The sequence below is a fragment of the Zeus faber genome (assembly GCF_960531495.2).
Source record: "Zeus faber genome assembly, contig: SCAFFOLD_30, whole genome shotgun sequence".
NCBI lineage: Eukaryota > Metazoa > Chordata > Actinopteri > Zeiformes > Zeidae > Zeus > Zeus faber.
Genome location: NW_028293038.1, coordinates 291,080 through 314,846, shown reverse-complemented (window position 1 = coordinate 314,846; position 23,767 = coordinate 291,080). Strand labels below are relative to the sequence as shown.

General features: G+C 42.5%; 1 pseudogene across 1 annotated transcript in view; it reads left to right on the top strand.

Moving 5' to 3' along the window:
* The first annotated feature begins 22,034 nt into the window (after positions 1-22,034).
* LOC307247669 (bcl-2-like protein 1) overlaps positions 22,035-23,767 on the top strand; it is a 33,891-nt pseudogene continuing 32,158 nt past the window's right edge. Inside the window, exon 1 of the transcript in view lies at positions 22,035-22,438. The product of the transcript in view is annotated as a bcl-2-like protein 1 (transcript). The remainder of the gene's footprint in view (positions 22,439-23,767) is intronic.

Below are 23,767 nucleotides of genomic sequence, written 5' to 3'. Positions count from 1 at the left end.
CAGGTACGGCCTGACTTTTCGGATGTTGAGTAGTGCGAAGCGGCAGGACCGGGAGACGGCGGCAACATGGTCCGAGAATGTCAGTTGGTCATCAATAATGACACCAAGATTCCTTGCAGCCTTGGTAGGAACAAGAGATAGAGAGTCGATTTTAATATCAATGTTGTGATAAATACCTTGTTTGGCCGGGAAGACCAGCAGTTCCGTTTTCGCCAGATTTAGTTGAAGATGATAAGCCTTCATCCATGTGGATATGTCAGCGAGACAATCCGAGATCCGCGTGGAGACAGTAGGGTCGTCGGGCGGGAAGGACAGATAGAGTTGAGTATCATCCGCATAGCAGTTATATGAAAAGCCATGTGAGCGGATGATCGGGCCCAGTGAGGTGGTGTATATGGCAAAGAGGAGGGGTCCTAGCACCGAGCCTCGGGGCACCCCTGTGGTGAGGTTGTGAGGCACAGACAGCTGGCCTCGCCATGTCACACTGAACGAGCGCCCAGTAAGGTAAGATTCGAACCAGGAAAGTGCACTGCCCGTTATGCCCATACTTGAGAGTATGGACAGGAGTATGCTATGATTGACAGTGTCAAAAGCAGCTGATAAGTCTAGCAGAATGAGAACCGAGGATTTGGCAGCAGCTCTAGCAGTTTTTAAGGCCTCTGTCACAGACAACATGGCTGTTTCGGTGGAGTGACCACTTTTGAAGCCAGATTGAAGTGTATCAAGAAGGTTGTTTCTTTACAGGTACTCTGTAACCTGTCTAGAGACCGCCCTCTCTAAGGTTTTGGAAAGGAATGGGAGGAGAGAGACCGGCCGATAGTTTTCTACTTGATTGGGATCGAGTGAGGGTTTTTTGAGCAGTGGTGCGACCCGAGCTGCTTTGAAAGCGGAAGGGAAAGTGCCGGAAGTTAGGGAAGAATGAATCATATGTGTGATTGCCGGGGTGATGGTCGGTGATATGGCTTGAAGGAGTTTAGATGGGATCGGATCTAGCGGACAGGTAGTAGGACGGCTACATGTTAGTAGTTTAGATACCTCACTTTCAGCGAGGGGGGTGAAACCAGGGAACGATGAGCCTAGGGCTGGAGAAGACAGGTTGTGAGTAAGTTGTTTAGTGAATTGGCTGCTGATGGCTGCCACTTTGTTAGTAAAAAAGGAGGCAAGGCAGTCGGCAGTGAGGTTAGTAGCTGGAGGAGGTGGTGGAGGGTAAAGCAGAGACTTGAAGGTGGCGAATAACTTACGTGTGTCTGTGGCACCGTTGATCCTATCGTTGAAGAAGGCCTTCTTGGCAGCAGTGATGCTGGAAGAGAAGGAGGACAGCAGTGTCTGGTAGCTTGCAAGATCCTCAATTGTTTTGGATTTGTGCCATTTCCTCTCGGCTGCTCTGAGGTCAGTACGCGTTGTCCGGAGGGTGTCAGTCAGCCAAGGGTGGGACTGGGTTGATCGAGCAGGTCTGGTGGATAGTGGACACAGGCTATCCAGACATGAGCTCAAGGTGGAGCAGAGGGAGTCAGTGGCATAATTTACCTGCAGAGAGGAGAAAGTGCCGTGGGGTGGAAGAGAAGAGGAGAGCACAGAGGAGAAGTGGGTGGGTGACAGGTTGCGGAGATTGTGGCGGATAGTAACCATGGGTGGGGGGTTGTTTTGGTAGCTGGACATTGAAGTGGATGAAGAAGTGGTCAGAGAGATGAAGAGGGGTGACCCTTAGGTTGTCCGTGGTGCAGCTCCGGGCAAGAATGAGATCAAGCTCTTTGCCAGCCTTGTGAGTCGGTGGAGTCAGGACCCGCTCAATCTTATATATATATATATATACATATATATATATAAGAATATAATTGATATTATTATTATGTACTTGCAGTGGAATATGTTTATTATGAATAATAACTGTCAAGTATTATTATATTATAATTATTTAGATGATTCTCTGTACCGGCTCCACGTCACTGTTGAGCCACCAATGAGTGTTATTTTCTTTTGAATATGGATTTATTATGATTATTGTTTCTAAAATGCCAATTTTTCCATCGATAGTTGTTGAAGAAGTGCTCTCTATGAGGGTGTGGGAGCCTCTGAAAAGAGCCTTTGTGGGTTCAACGCAGGGGTGGGCAAACTTTTTGGCTCAGGGGCCACATTGACTTTTAATATTTGACAGGCGGGCCGGGTCAGCACAAGATGCAAACATATCAAACATAAACAGAAAAAAAGCATGACAGTGTTAATACACTTATCTTTTAGTGGGAACGGTGTTGTTATTCACCCATTTTTGCCAGAGTCCAAGTCTGGTGTTAATTTTGTTGTGGCAATTCTCAGAACAGATCTGAGGTGTTCATCACTCAACTGCGATCTGTGGGGTGCTTTGTTGGTGTTAATCACACTAAAAGTCTGTTCACACACATATGTAGAGCCAAACAACAGCAGCATCCTCTGCGCCATCTTCTGGATGTTTGGAAATTTGGCTGCGCTTAATGAAGCATAAAACTCATCCAGTTTAAGAGAATTGAACTTCTCCTTTAAGACGGTGTCACATTGGAGATCAATCAGTTCCAACTGCAACTCCTGTGGCGCTGTTCAGGGTCTTGTGAGAAGGGACATGACACCAGCTGAAGTGACTTTTCAATTTTTCCAAAATCAGAGAACCGACGGCAAAATTCTTCATGCAGGTCATCCAGTGATTTCCTGTATTTTTTCACATGTTGCGGGGCCTCTTTCAATGTAGCCAGTGTGGGGAAATGAGCCAATGACTTGTTTGACATTTGCTTTGAGAATAAAGCTAGCTTGGTTTTGAAGGCTCTGACGTTTGTATGCATTTCATGCACAAACTGGTCTTTCCCTTGTAGCCTCACGTTCAGCAGAATTATGCAGTCTAGAAAAATGACCTCCTGCTCAGGGTTGTCCTCTTTCACCCTCTTCTTGATTCTTTTGAACAGTCCGACGTTTTTTCCCGTCAGATTTGGCGATCCATCTGTGGTAACGTTGGCGAGCGTACTCCAAGGTAGCTTGTGCCTCTTAATGACCGCCGACACACTGTCATACAAGTCCTCTCCCCGTGTTTTCCCTTTTAGGGATTCCATGGCCAACAACTCCTCAGTTTTCTCCAAATTGTCATTAATCCCTCTGATAAAAATTAAAAGCGTAGCGGTGTCCTTTATGTCTGTACTTTCGTCCAGTGCCAAAAAATATAATGTAAATGACTCCGCTTTTTTGTTTAGCTTGCTAGTGTAGTTTAGTTTCTTGATGGGTGTGATGTGTTGAAGAATGAAGGAGTGACCGCTGACACTGACTTGAATAAAATAATAGTTTTATTACACAAATCAGCATCAAACCAGACTTGCCATGGATGTCCTGGGAGAGACCCGAGCCGGATGGAATCTCTCCCAAGTGACGCTCTGCACTCGCTTTTAAAGCGATACAAAGATAACATACCACATCTGGTTCCAATCCATAGGTGCCCGCTCAGCCTATATCCTGTCCTAAATGTAAACCTTTCCTCCTCTGGTCGAGCTGGAAGAATCAACAAAATTCCTCTCCCATAGGACCTCTCAATAGACCCATTGTTGTTTTCGTTCTTCGTATGACATCGAGGCAATAAATCTAATACTAACATAGTTAATATTATGACCGCACTATATCTCAGCTTTGGGAGCTCAGTAACCTATTCACCTCAAACCTTTCAGACACCTCATATTCCCCCCTTCGAGACTACACAAAGTCTCGACAGAGAGAAGAGTAATTGAACATACGATGTTAATTGGCTTAACAGAAATCAATTAATAACAAACACAATTGGTAATAATATACCCCTCTGACCATGCTTAGTCATAGCAATACAGCAAATTTGTGGAGTGTGAGAGCGAAAAACCCATCTGGCAGCTTCATTTCTTAGAACATCCATCAATCAATCAAGACAGGAAAATTCTCTCAACGTCCCTCTGCCCCAGGCAACCACCTAAGGTACTCCAAATCAATTAACAGAAAAAAGACGAAGGGTTTAGACTACTGTATAGGATGTTACATATAAATGCATACATTTAGAGCCTCAGAAATAAATCAAAAAATTTGTCCAAAGTCAGGCTGGTCGACCCATCGGACCTTCCAGTGGACCTTTCCCTGCCTAGCACCAATGTCCCTCAAAAACCGCAAAAAAAGAAAATACCTGAGGTCCCAATGTATTAACTTCATCCTACTACAAACAACTCAAAGAAAACAATAGCAAATCAAAGTAATATGTCTTGCTAAAAATATCTAGCGTAGAGTACAGGATATTCATCAATAATACAGGTTACATTATAGTAAACAAACTCCAATATTATAAAAACATTCAGGACACACATGTATGTATTAAACTGTTGCTTTTTAACACCATCAACTTTTAATGATATTTCACTCGACACTCCTGATCATGATGTCTTCATTCAGGGTCCGCCGTCCATTTTCGAGTGTCCATGTTTGAATGTTCAAGTCCATTAGGCAGTTAGGATCTCTGGACCCAGCCATCCTCTGACTGGTCCTGAAAGAAAGAATCACCAGCCAGTATCTTGCACAAACATCAAATACAGTATAATAATTTCACTTTTGCATTATACTTTAACATTATTCCAATATATGATTAACTTTTTCCTTTTCCCCCCTTTGTCCATGTATTTCCCTTGTTAACAATAGTGTTGAGTAAATGATGGAATCAGATATTCAAAATGGGTATTTCTCTGCTAGTGTTAGCTCCTCCTTTATCAGTATTTCCTCCTCATCTTCCCCGACGTCCTTACCACCCAAGAGTGGCATCTGAACACTTTCTCCCGGCATTACAACTCCTACCCATCTCAATATCATGGCCTTAGCAAAGGTCAACACCACCGTACAAAAACAAAACATCACACACAGTGATAAAAGAGCAGCTCCCATAACCTGAGCTACTATAGCTCCTAATGGTCCTAATTTGTCTTGCAGCCAAGCATTAGCTGACCACCCAGCTCCTTTTGATGGCCCAAACGCATCCCGTTTATGTTTTAACGCATCTATGATGTTAGTCATATTGTCAGAGCCATCAGGAATCAACGTATAACAGTCATCTCCGGTTAGATTTAAAGCCACGCAAAGGCCACCTTGTTTGGCCAAAATATAATCAAGAGCCATGTCGTGTTTCATCAACGTCAATCGATGACTCCTCTGTGCGTTTGACAAATAATCAAAACCTCTTATGGTCTCATTTGCAAACCCTTGTAGAGTATACGTGATATTATCAATATGATCAGCTAAGAATGTAACCCCGTACCATGGAAACAATCCTATAGCCCATTTTTCTCCTAAAGATATCCTCCAATGATAAGACTCCAAATTGTGAAATTGTGCCAACTCTCTTTTCTTCCTACTTTTGGTAGTCTTTGCAGAATCACCCTCATCTGTCTTTTGTCCCTTCTGAAGGACAAAAACATCATAAGGAAGTTTCAACTGTGCCATATAGAAACATCCAGTCCATCCATACGGCAGAAATAAGTATGCTTTATCTCCACATACCCACCAAATATCTTTGAATGTTCCTATAGTCACATTACCCGGTAAAGTTTGATTCTTTACGCCTTGTGACGACTATTTGGCGCATGAAAGGTCACTCTATAAATTTCACCAGTTGTTCTTTCTATACCTTTTCCAAATTCCATCATGTAGATTTCACATTCTGATATCCCCATAAACATACCATCTCCATCATGAGTGTCATTAGAACAAAAGCAGTCCATACCTTTTGCAGGTGTCACTTCCATCGCTTCAGGTGTTGCTGTTCTAATATCTTCATACTTATCAAGAAGATTTAAATATGGCAATTCTCTCAACCAGGAACACTTACGTTCAGGTCTAAATAGCTTAACCGACAGAGCCATCCATACATCATTGGCTGCTTTTTGTCTGAATAGCAGCCACGATAATGCATTACTTTGACATTCAGACGTCAAAGGTTCCGGTACTGTCTCTAGAATTGATGGCCATGTGCCCGGAGCTGGAACTTTCACTACACACGGACAATTGGAATTAGTAGTTATTCTAACGGAGTGAGTTATCTGTTGGAACCACAGATTTCTCTTAGCCCATGGGTCTGTTATTTGCATCGCCGAGGAATCAAACCCATATGCTTTCCACTGGGTTTCTCGCTTCTTTAAAGCATGAAGATGATCAGTCATGTCTTCTGATGTCCACTCTGGTTCAAGAAAATCATTGACCACTTTTGTCATCGTCATCTGAGCTTTTTCTCCTGGATTACTATCAATCTCCTCAGCAATTGGCTCTCTAATTCCCGAGCTCTCCTTGCTATTATTTAACTTAATTTCCAACTTCGCCATAGTCTTCTGGGTTATATTTATCCACTTCTCAGATGATGGGGATGTAGCGATAGTTGTCAGTGAATTATCTACAGACATTTTAGATACCAAAGAAGTCATCAGTGTTTTATAGGTGGTGGATCTCATCCTCACAACCTCTCTTGTATGATTACCGAGAGTTACAGAAGTAGAAGTTGTCATCATCGTAGTAGTAACATCATTTTCTGCCAATGTTGGGGCTAGAGTGGTAACTGACAATGATACGTTAATACTACTAGTTATTCCCCGAGCTAAGGAAGTAGATGTCCTCGGTCCAACAGTCACCCTTGGTGTGACTAGTTGTTTTTGGGTTTCATTAGCAATCATGCTTACTTCTTTAGTAACCAGACCTTTTACTACCAGCATTATCTTACGAGTTCTGTATCCCGCTTCCCAATAATTTTGTCTTGGGACGTATTTAAACTCTGGATCCAAATATGTGCATGTATATTCTCCTTGATCTTCCCATAGTACATTATGTACTACTAGTGAACAGTCATTTTTAACTTTAACCCCTCTCCTGTCATTCATCAACACAAACTTTCGTTGATTGCGAGGCACACTGCTAACCTCAGGTACTGCTAGCACTATGTCTTCACCGCGCGCATTTTTCCATTTGGGGGAGATATTTCCACCAGTATTCCATTTACTACATTTACATGGAAGGTTAGCTGTATTTCCTAATTTAGTTCTAATCACAGTATTCACTGAAATTTAAGTTGTTGGAATCATCTGAGGCACAGCAGTAGTTAACTGCAATTCCTCTGTAACATTGGTGAATTTCAAACCTAACAAGGCAGACGTCTGCTTTGTCTCTTCAGTTGGTGGGGGAGTTGATACTTCAGTTATTAATTTTCCTATTTCTTCAAAAACTGTGGGCTCTACAATTTTACTTTCATTCAAAACCACAAGAGTCACAATTTTATATCTGTAGTCAGGCTTTCTTTGCACTCCATCCTCTCTCACAATCACAAATTTAGGATCAAAATAAGAACACTTGTAGTCTCCTTGATCTTCAATCTGGGGTCTACGTAGATAAAGACTACAGTCATCCTTCATCTTCAGCCTTCTTCGATCATTTAGCAACACATACTTCTGTAGTGGTGACGTTCCCGACAAGTCAATTACCTTCCCATGGTTATCTTCCCACTGGACTTGAACTTCCCCTTTTTCATAATTTTCTTTGGTACACTGACATGGCAGCTGAACTGACTTTCCCAAAATCACTTCAACTCTAGTCCTCGTATTGTTTTGGTTTAACCCTTTTTCGAGATTGTCTTGGACTCCTGGGTCCAACTGGGTTGGTACACTTTCCTGGAGAGGTGTCACAGCCCTCTGGAGTCTTTGACAATTCATTTTCTCTGGGATTAGACTCTGTTGTGTCTGGGACATGTTGTAAATCAATGTCCCTGAAGTGTCTTTCTTGCTAAGGGACTGACAATTCATACCTGGGATCATCAAAAGTGTGCTCATCAACATTAAGCACACCCACATCATCGCCAATCCCTTCTTCTGGGTCTTGACCTCTGAGGTCCTCATGAACCTCTGTTGTTTCAGCAGCTTCTGTTGGCTCTCTTGAGCTTTCAACATTTCTGCTCAGGGATCGTGGCGCCTCTTCGTTTGGCGCTCTAACACAATGCGATAAATGGTACCATGTAGGAGAACCTTCAACCTGAACCGCAGTTCCTGTACTGCGAACAACTTTGAATGGTCCTTCGCGGCGTTCGTTAAACCATTTCCTCCTAAACACTTTCACGAATACCTTGTCTCCAGGTTGCACCGCGTTCATCTTTTGCTCATCAAGTCTCTCTAGCACCTCCTCTTGTTTTTGCCTGTCAGAGACATATGTGTGTATTTTCTTATGCAGTGTAGCCATGTAGTTAACATACACTCGCATTTCATCTTCTAAAAGGGCTAAGCTTGGACCCTTTCCACTTGTGCGCAAACATGGTGTTGACATCCGTCTACCCGTGGCTAACTCATGGGGTGTCATGCGCAAATCACGGAGCCCACTTGAACGGCACACCATTAATGCCAACGGAAGCGCCTCTACCCAATTCAGACCTGTGTGCTGACAGATTTTAACAATGCGATTTTTCAGCACACCATTCATTTTTTCACAAACTCCTTGGCTTTGTGGATGATAAACAGCTCCTAAACGTTGTTTAATTCCCAATTTTTGCAGAATTAATTTTACTGTTCTATCCACGAACTCTTTCCCATTATCTGAGGATATCCGATCTGGAAGTCCCCACCTGCTTATGACCTCACGACACAAGAACTTGGCAACCGACTGAGCATCTTTACGCTTGGTTGGACATGCCTCAGGCCACCGTGAAAATCTATCCACGACGACTAGCATGTATCTTTTACCTCCTATTGGTCTTATCATGTCAACAAAATCCACAACCAACTCACGCATAGGACCTGTCGGAGTTGGAATGTGACCGGGTGGACTCAACACACCCCTCCGAACGTTATTTTTAAGACAGATTGTGCATCTGCCTATGACATAATCAATTTGCTCAAGCAAGTACGGTGCCCAAAAACCATACTCTTTCGTGAACTTTCTCCTTACCTCCCCCCTTGCAACACGGGCTAACCCATGTGCTTCCTGAATCATCAGACCTAGTAGGTCAGGGGGTGCTACCATCAGTCCTTCATGATTGCTCCACAGACCAGTAGAATCTTGTGTGGCCCCTCGGGCCAACCATAATTGTTTATCGATGGCTGACGCCGCCTCTTGCATCGCGATCACATCTCTGAGCGTGATTTTATCTTCCAAGTCCACTTCATGAGTGACCAGAAGAACCTTGCCTGCTTTGTTTGCTCCTGTAACTGCTTTAGCAGCCTCATCAGCCGCTTTGTTACCTTGTGTGACCCTTGACGTGTCCATTTTGTGTGCTGCACACTTAGCTACAGCTATTTCCTTTGGTTTCATCATTGCATGCAACAATTTCATTATTTGGGCATGATGCTGTATCGGAGAACCATCGGTTTTCTTAAATCCTCGATTTTTCCACACTGATCCAAATAAATGACACACATTATGTGCATATGCCGAATCTGTATATATTGTCACTCGCTTGCCTTCGGCCAATAGACAAGCTTCAGTCAGGCCCACAAGCTCAGCAAGCTGTGCAGAAGCAGGTTGTGGTATTTCTTCTGCTTTCTCAACAACAAATTCAGTTCCCTGGGCTTTGACTACTGCATAACCAGCACTCAATGTGTCTCCTATTCGATAGCAGGACCCGTCAGTCCAATACTCCACATCTGACACATGAAGTGGGAAAGCTTGCAAGTCTGATCTGAGCTTTGCATATCTCTCTACTTCCTGAATACAATCATGTGGCTCTCCATCCCCTGGTGTTGGTAAATTATCAGCTGGATTTACCGTGACGCACCTTACTAAGGTGACATCTTCCTGCTCTAAGAGCCTATGATAGTCTCTTAGCCTGGACATAGTCAATGTACATTTACCGAAGTTCAAAAGATTTCTGAGACTATGATGGGTAAGAATTGTCACTGGGTAACCCATAGTTACTGATGATGCTTTCTCATACATTAGATAAACTCCCACCATTGCTCTGTAGCACAGTGGTAGCCCCGATTCTACTTCTGAATAGGCAGTAGAATAATACGACACAGGTTGAGGACTTGTCCCTGTACCTGTTGGCTGACAAAGAACTGCACATGCATATTTGCCTCCAGTGGACGTAGCCACATACAGCAAAAAGTTCTTAGAGTAGTCTGGCAGCGCTAGTGCTGGAGCTTCTTGTAGCCTCTGTTTGATCGTTTCAAATGCCATAAGACCTTCCTGGGTCCAGGTGAGGTTACAATGGAGTTGAGCATTCCCAGTTTCTTTTATCATGGCTCTCAAAGGCCCTGTTAGGCAGGCATAATCTTCTACCCAGGCTGAAGAATATCCCGCAATGCCAAGAAATGTCATCATCTCTCTGACTGTCCTAGGCTTTGGTGCCGTTCGAATGGCATCCAAATGACTCTCAGAGATGCTTCTGTGTCCATGGGTTATTGTTTGACCCAAATAAACAACTTTTTCTTGACAATACTGTAGCTTCTTCTGAGAGGCCTTGTGACCTTTGTCTGCCAATTGCTGTAACAGTTTGATTGAATCCTCATGGCATGTTTCCTTATCCGGTGAACAGATGACGATGTCGTCCACATACTGAATGACAGTACTTTTCAAGATCTGATCAATTCCAGCCAAGTCATCCTGCAATACTTTATTGAAAATGTGAGGGCTGTGTTTGAATCCTTGAGGGAGCCTCTTGTACTTGAAGGTTTGTCCTTTGTACGTGAACCCAAACAATCCTTGACTTTCTTCGCTCAGTGGAACACTGAAAAATGCTCCACACAAATCCAACACTGTGAAGTGTGTAGCCTCTGGAGGAATTTGGGCTAACAAGGTATGTGGATCTGGTACATCTGCTGGAAAATCCTGCACCACTTCATTTATCGCTCTTAAATCATGTACCAAGCGATAGGACTCATCTGGTTTCTTTAAAGGCAATATAGGTGTATTGCTCTGAGGATCCAAACATATTTCCACTACACCTGCTTTTAACAGTCCTTCAATTTGTGGTTCAATCCCTTTGATTACCTCCTCCTTTAGTGGATATTGGTTCTTCCAAGGAGGTTTGGTTCCTGGTCTCAGTTCAACTCTCACCGGTTGGGCTGACTTCACAAGTCCGATGTCCGTACTATGTCGTGACCACAAACATTCTGGAATTTGTTGCGGCATCTCCTCTCTCATGCTGTCTGAGTCCAATTTAGCGCTGAACATTGACTCATGTGTCATCTGTATCACTTGTGGTTGTCCTTGTCCTTGAGCTGAAATCATGATTTTCATGAACTTCTTCACTTATCCAGATATCAAGATTCTCCTTTATTGGTGAAAAAATGGCTTCCTCAGCTTCTGCCATCATTTCTCCTATTTGCTTCTGCTCAAATCCTTCAGCCACCATTAAAGTCACATGTGGCACACTTTTCACAATGTCAAACTCTTTCTCAAGATATTCATTGATGTTTATCTTCATAGCTGCTCCTTGCGGTCCCACAATTATGCAGCATGAGGTCAGCTGAACATGCTTCGGTTGACTACTCAACCATTCTTCTGGATCCAATTGGTCAGCTTTCTTGAAATATTTCAACGTGCAATGATGTGGATACTCAGGGGGCTTAGCATCAGGCATATTTGCCACAATGAACTTCTCCCACAGCTTGGCTGGCTCTAATAGCTCTGGACTAAGATTTCCAATCCAATATACTGAAGAAGTCTCGGTCTCTGGTGCGCTAAATAATTGGTGGTAGACATCAGGTGGCACATCCACCAGACAGCCGTCCGGTGTACACCTTATTGTGCAATTTAGTTTGCACATAGCATCTCTTCCCAAGAGTGCAATGGGCGTATGTTCTGACACCAAAATAGGTAGTGTGATTTTCCGATTTCTACAGCAGAGCTCAATTGGTTTTGTGAGAGGAATCAGCTGTTTCACACCCTCAAACCCGATTGTCCGTACCAATTGGTCAGACATGGGGAGATGTATAGCATCTTCAGGCCGAACACAGGTGAAAGCTGCTCCGCAATCTGCCATTACTTCCAATGACTCCGGCCCTGATACTACCAGCTGACACCTCCCTTTCGAGTCTTCTGGGCACCCCTAGAAACCAGGTTCCGGACCCCTGTAAGGGTTCGCTGGTCCTCTGGGTGGCTGTGGTTGTCCTCTGTAGCCTCCTCTGAAGCCTCCTCTGAAGCCTCCTCTGAAGCCTCCTCTGAACCTGTAGCAGTCACGTACAAAATGACCTTGTTGTCCACAATTATGACACGCTCCTTGAGACTGTTGGAAATTTCCTCCTCTTCCTCTTCCTAAATTTCCTTGGCCTCTTCCTCTCCATGTTTGTGGTTGGTCAAAAACTGGCTGTGGAAAGGAGACAGTGGGGACCACAGGTGGTAGAACCTGAATCTGTTCTTGCTGTGGTCGTGGTGGTACTTGATTTGATTGTGACTGGCTCTGCATAACCACAGCTTGTTTCTTTTCCTTCTTCTTGTTATCCACCAACTGTATTTGGTTGAGTTTTCTGAGAGTCTCCTGGTCCTGTTCCTTCTGGTCATGCTCCTTTTTCCGATATAGCTCTACTTGATGTGCTATGTGGTCCGTATAAACACTTTTGGTCATGCTTCCAAGACCAACCACTTCGGCCAATTTGCTCCTCACTTGTAGAGGCAGCCCCTTCTGTATTTTAGCTCAGAGAATCGATTTCTCCATTTGATTCAGTTCTGGATCATTTCCTGTGACATTTCTCCACACTTGATGAGTTCTTGACACATAAGCTCTTGGATTTTCCTGTGGGCCCAATGCCTCGATAAAGATGTTGTCCGGGTGTACGTTTGTTGGAAAAGCATCTTTCAATGCTCTCCACATTCGACCTCTGCTTGCAGCAAACAATTCTGGGTCATATACAGCAGTTGCCACGTATCTGTTAAGGCCTGCCGTCTGCAGGATCTCTTCCATAGCTGGGACTCCAATGAGGCTAGCCAGAAGTCTCTTAATATCTCCCATGGCAGGCTGTGTTCCCACCAAAACCTCTTCCAGCTTTGAAATCCATGGATGCGCTCCATCTTGAAGAGTGGGTAACTTTTCAAGTATGTTAGACATATCTGTATTCTGCCAAGGCTTGTATTCTAAATTTTGTCCTCGAATTATCACTGGACACATTTTGTTGGGTCTCTTTCCTTTTCTTGGACGTAACCCATACCTCAACGTGTCTGGCTTTTGAGGCTTTTTCTTCTGGAGTTTCTTCTCTGTTATTTGCAATTCGTGTAATTGCCTTTCCAATACTTGTTGAACTTCTGGACAGGTGGAGTCACTTATGTCCTCCAGGCATCTGTCTATACTCCTCTCAATCTCTCTTAAAATCATGCGTCTGTCATCTCCTACCACAGTGCTGGCTGCTAATGGTTGAAAACAGGAAGGACCTTCTTTCTCCGATTCTTCATCGCTTTCACCCTGTTCACTTTCATCCGTGTCGTCCGTTCCTGGTGACATTTTCCTCACTGGTCGATCTCCCTTTTTCTCTGCTTTAGCCAACATCCGTCTGACTGCTGGGTCGTATCCTCCAATAGCTTCGTCAGAGTCACTCCCAATCTTTTCTCCTATTTCCAGACTTCTGACTCGTTGTTGGCTTCCCAGACGGTTCCTTCTCTTTGTATTGTTGGAGCTTGGATACATCTTTATGGTTGTTGTAGCCTTGCCCATTTTTATTATTTGCTCATCTTCATCTTTGCAGAGATAGTTGCCTTCCTGTGTAATCACTGGGAGCTGGGGATAAACATCAGTAAACTTCACCTCCTTCTCATAAGGCGGGGGCTTCTGTAAAGATGCTGTACGTGAGAAGGGCGTGGTAATCTTCTCCATAAATGTTTCTGTTTCCTTTTCATTCTTCTTTATTTCTTGTCTACTTTGTTCTCTTTTTTCCTTTGCAGCTTCAAACCATGTCTGTCCCTCCTTTGCAAACAGTTGCAGAACGCCAAGTTCTGTTTGTCTTTTCTCCGTGCGTCTCTTTCCTTTCTTGCCTTTCTTTTGATTTACTTTATATGTGGACACAAGCACCTGCATTGTTTTAATCACATCCGGGTTAAGAGTTCCTTCAACTGGCCATGGTTGTTCAATGTCCGGCCAACGCTTGCTCCATTTTCCTGATATTTTTGCAATATCTTTAATAAGGGGATTGTTCTTTTGCACTACATCAATAGGAGTGATTACTTTTGTAATTTTAGTATCCATTTTTGACATCCTAATGACTCTCTTATTTTCTTTTATTGTAAATCAAATTGAATTATTTTAAAAATGTCTTTATAAAGCACCGTGTAATCACACTCAACCAACAACAGCTGAATTTGCCAACCCCAAAGGAGACCAATCGCTTCCCACTTGTGAAAGCCAATTCACTTGTTCACTATCATTCACACTCATTTATGTTCAATTATCAAATTATATCAGTGTTCATTCTCAAAACAGCATAGATAAATCATACCCAGATAATGAAACCAATATTCACCGAACAGTATTTAAATCAAATCAGCTTTTCCATATGTGATCAATCAATTAATCAATAATACTCCATTAATTAGGCAAATGCCTTAATTGGTCAGTCTGTTGCCAAGTCTCTCACTAAATAATTGCAAATGCAATGTATGAAAAAGAACTACTACAAACGCATATGTGAAAACAAGCTAAACACATTTATTATAACTAAATTTATAGGCATATAGGTAAATGCAGGTGAGGTCTGTTGAAAGAGTTTGTGGATAAAACCGTACTGGCCTTTAATTGATTTGGATGGATTCAGGATTCCAGAACGTTGTCATCCGCAAGCCTCAGTGTCTGTGAAGATCTGCCAGATGTCTTGTCATCTGCCCTATGGATGATTCAGTTCAGACTCATTCCATCTTTTCTGTCTTTCCCCAGCTTTCACTCAGCATAGTAAAGGAGAGGAAGAAAGAAAAAAGAAAAAGAACAACAGAAGAGTTCAATGCCTTAGGCTCACTCTAAATTCTTATACACACTGTAATACAATTCAGTGTGACATACATTATCAGCTTTTTATTTTGCGCACACTTGAAATAAAGCAATTGTTACTTTTAATCATGCAATGCATTTAAAGTCCAAAGAGTATATTAGTCAATCTGATATCACCTTTAATTAGTTATTTTTATTCTATTTATCTATTTATTTTTATTTTATTTAATTATTTTTATTCTATTTATCTATTTAATTGTATTTTATCCTTTTTATTCTTTCTTCTAACTACTGAGAGAAAAGAGTAGAGGGGGGGCTCACCAGTCCCTCTTGTCAGGAGGAGTTAACTAAATTCCACTCTTGTGTGAAGCACCACCCCTTGCTCCACCTCTTAAGTTTAGCAAAGACTTCCAGTATGGACTGGTCGTCAGCGAGTGAACATCCTGTTTTGGCTCCCGTAGGGACAGCCCAGCTCAATGCAGTTACACGCACTCGTAAATCAAAGCTGTTTTCTCTCAGCAGTCGAAACACAAAACCTCTTTTCTTGCAACAAGAACCAGAGTCTCCCTTCACCCCAACAAGACCATCTGCTCTTTTAACCAGACAGGATTCACAGAAATCACCGCCACACACACCCCAAGCACAAAAAGAAAAAGAAAAAAAACCCACACGCCAATCAAACAAATCACAAATCCTACTTCCAATTCAGAGCAGGAGATTTTCTTTTCTTTTCTGGATGTGTACATGTATGTGTAGGCAGACTGTGGCTCTAGTCCTTCAGAAGGCTCATTTTGTTATCAAATATATAAAGTCCTGTAAAGGTTCATATCCTTTATCAAATGCACAAACGTCCTTGGAAAAAAGGCTCATATATATTTATCAAACGTCCTTAGAGAAAAAGGCTCATATATATTTATCAAAAGTCCTTAAAGAAAGGCTCATATATTTTTATCAAAAGTCCTTAAACAGGCTCATATATGTTTATCAACTTTACAAAGTCCGTATACAGGCTCATATATATTTATCACTAAAGGGGCAAGAAATGTTTCTCTTTATGTATTATTCAACTGCTCACCACATATGTATACCTATTTAATAACACATATATTCTATATCACATACACATACACAAAACATTACACAAAGCTCTTCTACCTCTGCAGCCGCGGCACTTTCACACTCACACACACAAGAAAAAAAGAAAAAGGTATGTCTGACCAGCAGAACATCTAATCCCCAGAGACTTCAACAGCGCTTAGCTTTATGTTTTAGGTCGACTCATTTATACTTTTCTAATTTCATCAAAATTTTCATTTTGGCCAGACTTTTAAAATTTTACTTTGGCCACACTTTTAACAAATTCTTTTTAATCAGATTCTCTCATCATGCATGTTCACTAGTTCTCCAGAGCAGGTTCTGCCCTGTTTTTCCTCACTTTTCTTTACAAACTTTATTTTTTCATCTTTTGAGCCTTTAACTTGTAACTGTTTTTATTTCACTTTATCCTTTTCATCTTACTTTAGCTCAAACTTTATTTTTCATCTTTAGCCTTTAACTTGTAACTCTTTTTATTTGACTTTATCTTTTTCATCTCACTTTAGGCTTTTAACTTTTATCTCTTTTTCACTTTTCATCTTACTTTAGGCTTTTAACTTTTATCTCTGTTTCACTTTTCATATTTTTCATCTTACTTTTAGGCTTTTAACTTTAATCTCTGTTTCACTTTTCATATTTTTCATCTTACTTTTAGGCTTTTAACTTTTATCTCTTTTTTCACTTTACTTTCTTCTTTTTCATCTTTATTCATATAATTTTATTTTGAGTCAATTCCCCTGGCCAGGGTTATTTCCTCTTGTTTTTTCCTACCTAGATTTGACTATATTATATCTTCATTCGGCCAACTTTCACACAGCATTTAATGTACACATGTCTTACTGTTTAACGAGATACGGGCCCTGTCTTCGTTTATCTTGCATGGTTATTTAAATAACTTTTGGCTACTAGTTCTGCCATTCTACAATTACTTTTTATTTCTACTTTCTCAACATCTTTTAAGCCTTCAACTTTTACTTTTAACTTCATTTTTCATTTCTCTCATCCCTATTCTCTATTTCAACTTTTAACTTTTAGCTTTTATTTCTCTCATCTCTATTCTCTATTTCAACTCTTAACTTTTATTTCTCTCGTCTCTATTCTCTATTTCAACTTTTAACCTTTAACTTTTATTTCTCTCGTCTCTATTCTCTATTTCAACTTAATTCTCTTTTTCTTCACTTATTATTCTCTTATTCCCCTTATTTACGTCTTTTACATCTTAATTAACCCCAATTTAGACGGAAACTCACTTCACACATCAACACATCATCTCCATCACCGCATAATCTCAGTGTAGTCTCCCTGCCAAAAACATACTGCTCCTAGCCCACATAACAGCTCAATTTTGTGAGAGGTCACTCACCCTGAGAGCGGCAGTTCGCTGGAGCAGGCAGCATCGGCAGATGAGGCCCAACAGATCCTGCTCGTGACGCCACTTTGTAGTTTAGTTTCTTGATGGGTGTGATGTGTTGAAGAATGAAGGAGTGACCGCTGACACTGACTTGAATAAAATAATAGTTTTATTACACAAATCAGCATCAAACCAGACTTGCCATGGATGTCCTGGGAGAGACCCGAGCCGGATGGAATCTCTCCCAAGTGACGCTCTGCACTCGCTTTTAAAGCGATACAAAGATAACATACCACATCTGGTTCCAATCCATAGGTGCCCGCTCAGCCTATATCCTGTCCTAAATGTAAACCTTTCCTCCTCTGGTCGAGCTGGAAGAATCAACAAAATTCCTCTCCCATAGGACCTCTCAATAGACCCATTGTTGTTTTCGTTCTTCGTATGACATCGAGGCAATAAATCTAATACTAACATAGTTAATATTATGACCGCACTATATCTCAGCTTTGGGAGCTCAGTAACCTATTCACCTCAAACCTTCCAGACACCTCACTAGCTAGGTCTTCGTCAATTAGTTCAACACGGCCAGTCACTGTCCTGCGTGATAAGCTAATTTTTTCAAACTTGTTCTTGCTCCCAGGACACAAGATACCTGCTGTCTCTACCATGCACTCTTTGAGAAACTCCCTTTCAGAGCAAGGCTTGCTGGCTTTTGCCAATTTGAATGCCAGCAAATAACTTGCCTTCGTGCTTGGTTCTTGGATGGGAGTTTGTCGGATAAAGGTGTTTTGCTGAGCTTGCAAGCCAGCTGCCAACCTCTGAGCGGTAGCCGTCCGATATGCGTTGATCGGTTGTTAGCGTTATTAGCATGCTTGGTAGAAAAGTGAGGGCTGATGTATTCCTTTAAAACCGCCATCGTTTCTTGGCAATTAAGACATACAGCCTTTGACCAGACCTAGGTAAAAAAGTATTTAGTTGTCCATTCCTTATTAAACACTCGGCACTCACTGTGGACTTTTCTTTTCTTTGGCCCACTCATTGTTGCAGATGGGTTCAGAGTTGTAGCAGAGTAATAACAGAGAGTAGCTTGGGCTCCACAAAATCAAGTCACTGCAGCTAATGAGGCACCTGGTGAAACGCCAGGCATTACAGGTCAAGGTGAAATCAATGCAGTCATAATTATGAATTCTGTACCAATCTTTGGCGGGCCGGATAAAAAAGACCAACGGGCCGGATGTGGCCCGCGGGCCGTAATTTGCCCACCCCTGGTCCAACGGGATGGAATGAATTTTTTTCTTCTTTGGAGCAGTCTTCTTGGCTGCTTTGGGCTTTGGGCTTTGGGCTGCTTTGGGCTTAGCGGCCTTAGCGGTACTCGGGATGGGATAAGGGGCCTGACAGAGCAATTGGATAAAACTAGTTTGATGACGTGGCAAAATCGAATGGCATTGGATATGTTGCTGGCTAAAGATGGTGGTGTTTGTAAGATGTTTGGCGACGTATGTTGTACTTTCATCCCAAACAACACCGCTCCTGACGGCAGCGTGACTAAAGCATTGGTTGGACTGACAGCATTGTCCGAGGAGATGACGGAACATGCAGGGATAGATAATCCATTCACCAAATGTCTAGAGAGCATGTTTGGTAAATGGAGTGGCATGTTACAATCAATCCTTATATCATGAACAGTAATTATTGCAATTATAGCTACGTGTGGTTGTTGTTGTATTCCATGCATTAGAGGGTTGTCTTAAAGACTCATAGAGAACGCCATGACTAAAACTATGCTGTACACACAAGTTCCTAATGATGCCAACAATGACAGTACAAATGCAAATTATGAATTTATGATCGAATCCAATCAGGAGGATTTTAATGATCTATTAATGATCTCAACGAAAGTTGACGGAAACCACACCAACAGAAATTATGACAATGACACAAAAGTTTAATTAGATAACAAGTTTTGATGATGACGATGACATCCTCCGCTCGGTCTGACGACTGGACAGTTGTAATCGGATGCTAAAGGCAATGCACGTGCCGTGGTATGTCGTCTGCAGCTCTCCATTCCCATAATACTCACTCCGTTATTAATACAAAGGGTAGAGAAAAAAGAGATTTTGTGTCAATCAGTTTCCGATGAAAAGGGCATTGAAGTTCTGACTTGAAGGTTTTTGACCCCATTTTTGTGAATGTAGCTATCCGGATTTTAAGTCTGATTTGAAAGAGAGGCTGTATTTCCGTAGTTGGATTGTCTGATTATTTTGCAAATTATTGTCACTGCTGGATTGCGTCTGAAGGCTTCAGTTCATGTTTTTCAGGTATCAGGACATATCCATATCTATATAATCAGGGTTACGGTTAGGGGTAGCCATTTACCGCAGCCTGGGAAGCCAAAAACCAGCTAGACATGAGCATTGGTGGTTCAGTGGAAGAATTGTAGCCTGCCATGCGGCAGGGCCAGTTTGATTCCCAGCCAATGCAGTGCTGTTTTAAAGACTGTGCCCATCGAAAGAGTGAAGTCATTCAACTTTGTGGCATGTAACAACTTCTAACGTTAAAGTCACTGTGGAGGATCAGTACTGCTCCAAAGCAGCGCTCGGATCAATCTGATATCACAGAGAAAGAGAGGAGGATTTATACAGAAGAAACAGGGTGTGGTTTGGGTTAGAGGTCTCCGAGTCTGCCTCCCCCCCTTAACTGTATTCCTGGGTGCTTCCTCCCCTAACTGTCTTCCTGGGTGCCCCCTCTTCCTAGAATGTAAATAACAGGTACTTGCAACCTTGACCTGGCAGAATGGGGGTTGCATGACAATGCGGTTCCCCAGGAGTGTCCCTCATCTCCATAGAAGGTAAACAGGCCAAGTGTGATCGGATATTGGAATTGACATTGTAGGAGCAAAACATTTCTCTTTACATAATTCTGAGGGGTTCCTGCGGGGGCAGACACAAATGTTTTAAAACCCCCTTTTGGAGGTAGAAGCCTTTGTGCTCATTCAAAATAGTTGATCGTAATAATTTTTCCCTCACACTAGACAACCAGCTCTACCTCCTGAGCTACCACCCCCTGAAGGAAAAAGTCCCTAAGACCATCGCTGAAGCCGTCAGCACGGGACTTGAGTGGGCAAAGCAGTTCCGACACTCCAAGAAAACCATCGCCTTTGTCAGAGCTGGGGAGCAGGCAAACCCTGCCAGAAGAACACCTGCAGGCATCCTGACCTATGCAAGAGGATGGCAGCCGGCCACCTCATCCAGGTGGACGGCTGGGTCACCTGGATGAGGGTGTATTATTTTGAAAGGCCCGAAACACCCAATGATTCCAGGAACATCACTGATGATGTGTCCAGAGGCATCAGCAGATGTATTTACACAGCGATAGATATATATAAAGAAATGTATGATTAAGGCAATTATCATCATCTAACATGAAAGTATGTTAAATGTGACATCAAGGTGTTCACTTATTGTGCACAACATGGAATTTTGACGGTGGTAAACTGAGCATTTCCCTCTCCAAATCCGGGTCATCCTCCATCACTGTAAGACAACATATTATAGATTTTTAATAATGGTCCATGGTGAAAATAATGTAATTCAAAGAGTAATGCACAACTTAATGAATATTATGAGAAAATGTCACAAATTACTTTGAATGACTAATGTAAGGGGTCAGCAGAGGTCAGACACTGGTGTAGAGAGAGACCTGTTTTCTCTCAACAGATACTCCTGCAGACGCTGCATCTTTGAACCTGAAGCACACCTTTTCCCCATGATGAATGCTGCATACCCATAAGCCCCCCTGTCCCACACTTCCTTCCTGGTGTCCTTCGCTCTGACACCAAAGCCAAAAAGGTTGTTTTCTTCTGACACAGGTGGTGGAGCACTGGACCTCTCAGCCTCATATTTAAGAAGAGACCTTATCTCCTTGAAACTGAGTGCATACTGCTGAAATGAGACAAGACTGTCCTTGCTGGGCCCTTCAGCCATAAAGACTCCAGTGTCTCTTTCCTTCTGGGCACTCTTGATCCGGTCCATTGTGTACCCTACATCATTTTCAAGAAGCCACCTGAAGGATTTGCCCTTATATTTCCAAAACTAGAGAATATACTCCCTGAGCACTTCACTCCGGTCAGTATAGTCCCCTCCCTGTTGTAAACCACAGTCCAGGCATTCCTTCTGACCACATCCTCTTTGACCGGTGCTGACCTGTCTTGTTAGGACAATTAGGACAAGGAAGATTTATTTTTTTTCTTCTCTGAGGGATCCCGCTGCAGAAAGCCCAAGGGCCCCATTTGGAAGAAAACTTTTACCTTCCCCGTGAAGATTATACGTTGTTTTTGCGACATGTTGATCACTTCTGTACAAACAACAACAACAACAAATGATACAACTATTATGCCCAGCAAAAAAGAGAAGTCATTCAGCTTTGTGACATGTAACAACGTCAGATGCGGTAGTTAGTACAGGGAGCCAAATGTCATGATGCCAAATGATGAATAATCCCCCATATAGCCCCTGCACCCCTAGGCCAGCAGCCCCATGGGATTTCTTTGTGATGTCAAAGCTCTCCTCCAATGGGGATTCAGTGTTTGAACAATGCCATCAGTTTCCAACTGGCAAATTATTGCGCTACCCCACTGACTTACCAAAAATAACAGCAGAAAGAGGTCGACGCCCGAGCAGCTTGGCAGTTTTCAGCATGGAGCACAGCAACAGAGAGATTGTGGTCTCTTTCATCAGCTACAAATTGTCTCAGCAGAACTATCCAATACTGCAGCTGGGGCCGGAGAGCACCAGTGAAAAGGCACTTTGGGAGTTGGCGGACGAGTTTGAGCTGCGCTATATGAAAGCCTTCAGCGACACTTTGTCCCAGCTCTACATCACTCCCGCCACGGCCTACAACAGCTTTGAGAACGTGATGGACGAGGTGTTTCGGGACGGGATCAACTGGGGACGCATCGTGGGCCTGTTTGCCTTTGGAGGTGCCCTCTGCGTGATTGCGTGCAGAAGGAGATGAACAACATGATGCCCCGCATAGTAGACTGGATGACCATATACATGGGCCACCACCTTGATCCATGGATCCAGAGTCAGGGAGGATGGGTGAGTACCTCGGCTTAAACAAAGTAACCTTGTTGCCTTAACATTTTGAGTAGAGACTTTGTTATTTCAACTAATGCATTTAAATTGGGTTAGGCAAACAAAAAGAAAAAAGAAACCGACCTGGTGTCAGTTGGCCTGGTTTCAGTTGGGCCGGTACAGGCCCAACTGAAACCAGGCCAACTGACAAGCAGTCCACCAGGGGAATGCCTGGTACTCCCGGTGGCCAGTCTGCCCCTCCTTCTGACGCAAGTGGATGGATAAATGGTTATTTGTCAAAAATTGTTCCCAATGTAGCCGAAATTCAAACAACATTTGATTTCGTCATATAGACTAAAAGCTAATTTCCCGAATAAAATAGTGTGGTAGAAAGGCTGAGAACCAAACTCAACCCTAACAGCCTGTCAGTGGTGATGTGTGCAGACCAATAAACTATGAATTTATAATCACAAATAAAAAAATCATTTGTTATATTAGAAAGTTTCTTTGTTCTGTCCTTCTTGTCACTGTCCAAATTAAATAGACAAACACCCAAACAGGCAAACTAATGTTGTGCACGAGTTGAACCAAGATGTTTAGCAGGCGCAAGTAGCCTTGTTCTCTTTGACTCTTTGAGCGAAACATTTTGAGTTCCAAGTTGAGTGCCAACGTTCCTTGACATTCAAAGTTGTTCAAGCGTTTTTGCTGAAGTTAGTTTAACCGACTCAACAACAACAACACATGAATAAATTGCTGTATGACACTCAAGACACAACCACTGTGGCGACTGCTGCTGGCTATGTAAAACTTTATTTCATTCTAATCTTCTTTTCTCTGTCCGTCTCGTGATCATCATGACAGCACCACTTTGCGGAGGTATTCAGCGAAGATGCTGTTGCCAGAGTCAGGAGGTCGAAGGAGAGTTTAAGGTGATGGATGCTGGTCGGGGTCGTGCTACTCACAGGAGCGCTGTTCTACGTGGTCATTGTGAAGAATCGGCTTTAGAGCAGAGGACAATGGTTATTTGATTCTTGATTTTTTCATAAACAGTAGTTTGGAAAAAATATTAATTCATCATCATCATTATTTATTTTTCTATTTTGGAAAGGCTTGTTCTTTTTTTCTGTTGTACAGTTATTTGCATGCTTCAAACAAATGCATTTTAGAAATGTCATTTTTGATATCTTTGATCTGTGATACTATTTTTAGAAGAGGAAGAACACAAGTACAGAAGGTTTTCATTTGGTGGTTAAGTGACATCTCTGAACTACCACAATTCAAGTTCAAGAGATTATTATACGGTCATACATATGTGCAGTGAAATGTCCCTTTGGGACTCTGCAATTTCTCTAG